The sequence below is a fragment of the Arachis ipaensis genome, chromosome B5, assembly GCF_059453495.1.
Source record: "Arachis ipaensis isolate K30076 ecotype BB chromosome B5, ASM5945349v1, whole genome shotgun sequence".
Lineage (NCBI taxonomy): Eukaryota > Viridiplantae > Streptophyta > Magnoliopsida > Fabales > Fabaceae > Arachis > Arachis ipaensis.
In genome coordinates, this window is record NC_142440.1 from 62747247 (window position 1) to 62749356 (window position 2110).

The window sequence follows — 2110 nt, forward strand, 5'->3', positions numbered from 1 at the left end:
AATTCTCCTCTAATCATGCTTTCTAAGATTAGTCTTTCATCTAACAATCAACAATTATTCAATGCATGCATACAAATATCATAAGGACTTTTCATAGGTTGTAATAGGGCTAGGGTCAAGGTAAGGGTGCATATGGTCAAGTGAGCTTGAAATTTGAATCTTTGATTAACTTAAACTCTCACCTCACACACATAACAACCTATACAATTCAAATGCAAACCTAACTACCCATTCTTCACTTTTTCACTCACTCATGCATTCTTTTTAATTCATATCTCATATGCATTATTCTTATTACTTTTTCTTTGGGGTTAACATTTGTCCCCTTTTTTATTGCTTTCTTTTCTTTTTATTTCTTTTTTTTATTTTTTTCTCTTCTTATTTTCTTTCCATTTTTTCAAAGTAAAATATATACAAGAGCATCAATGCATATGGTTTACACATTTAATACATGAGTATGTACCTAATTCCCAAGATCTTCAACAAAAATACAAAAATTTACTTTTACCTCAACCAATGTTCTCAAACATTCCCTAATTGAATGATACACACTAGCCTAAGCTAATCAAAGATCCAAATTAAGGACATTTATTGTTTTTCACTTAGGGGTAGTGATGTGCTAAAATAAAGAACAAAGGGAGATTAAAATAGGCTCAAAATTGGCTAACAAAGGTGGATAAAAGCGTAAGGCCATTTGGGCAAGTGAGCTAATTGAAATGAAGGCCTCAATTATATAAATGCATATATACACAAAATAATGAACATAAAGAATTAAACAAATAAAAGATTACAATCCTAGAAAGAAAATAACACACACAAGAATGAAAATGGTGGTTAATATGATGTAACCACACAATTAGACTCAAAACTCACATGGTTGTGTATTCTTAGCTCAAAAATCACGTTCCACAATATATAATTCAAGCAAGTTCAATCAAAAGATCTCAACTCAACCCAAGATTGGCCGATTGGTCGGATGACGTCCCCACACTTAAAATTTTGCACTGTCCTCGGTGCATTCAAATATGAGCAAAGGGGGTATGGCGACTTCACGAATTGCCACCTTCAGCTGCTAGATCAACTGGCTACTGCATGTTCTTTCTTTTGCTTCCCCTTTTTGCTTATGGTGGGTCATCATCCTGAAAGATAGAAAACAGGATAGTAAGACGAGTAAATGCAAAATCAAGGAAGCATAGATTGTTGGAATGAGGTAAGAATCACTAAAATAAAGTGAGTGAATTAGTTTGTGACATGAATGAAAATAAATGTGTGAATTCTAAGTTTGCGCGTAATTTAGAACTCGCACACTAGCACTTGAAAGCTATGTCACAATTATACAAAAGAAATATGTACTTCACTCATTCTATTGTGCATGAAATACTTTAAAGGAAACTTGTAAGTTAAGACAAAAAACAAGTAATAAAGAAGCATGAAAGCATTCAAGCAAGAATCAAATGATTGTGAAATGGATAATGAATGAAAATTGATTGATGTGCAAGAGAATTTAACAGACCAAAGAAAATATGGAACTCACACATTGAATTTTTGTTTGTATCACCTAATTGACATAAAGTAGGTCACATGGGTCCTATACAACTTAGGAAAAGAGAGATATAAGGTAAAATCAATCACATAGCAAGCATGGTCCATATAGCTTGAGAATTTCAAAAAGATGTCCCTTACAATCCAATTTCAGAATTCCACAATATCGATGCACAAACTTGGTGATGTAAATAAAAGTCAACATAAGCAAGCATCACCTAACAACAAATGCATCAAATAGAAGCAAATTTCCTAATGATAGATAATAAAATCAAATCACATGGTAGCCAAAACATGCAATTCAAATGTTTTAGAATACTTTGAAGGCAATGTCATAAGTACTTGGTATGCAACAATTTAAGTATGAATAATTCAATACCAAGCAACAAATTCTAACCTCAATAAAGGAATCCAACAATGAACATTCACAACAACGATACTAAAATAGCATCATGTCGGTAATCAGCAGCAATATCTCAGCAATTAGGTTTAGTTGGAGCTTCTCTCTCTAGAATTTTAGGGTTTTAGCTTAGTTTTCTCTCTAGTTTTTAGTTTTGATCTTATTTTA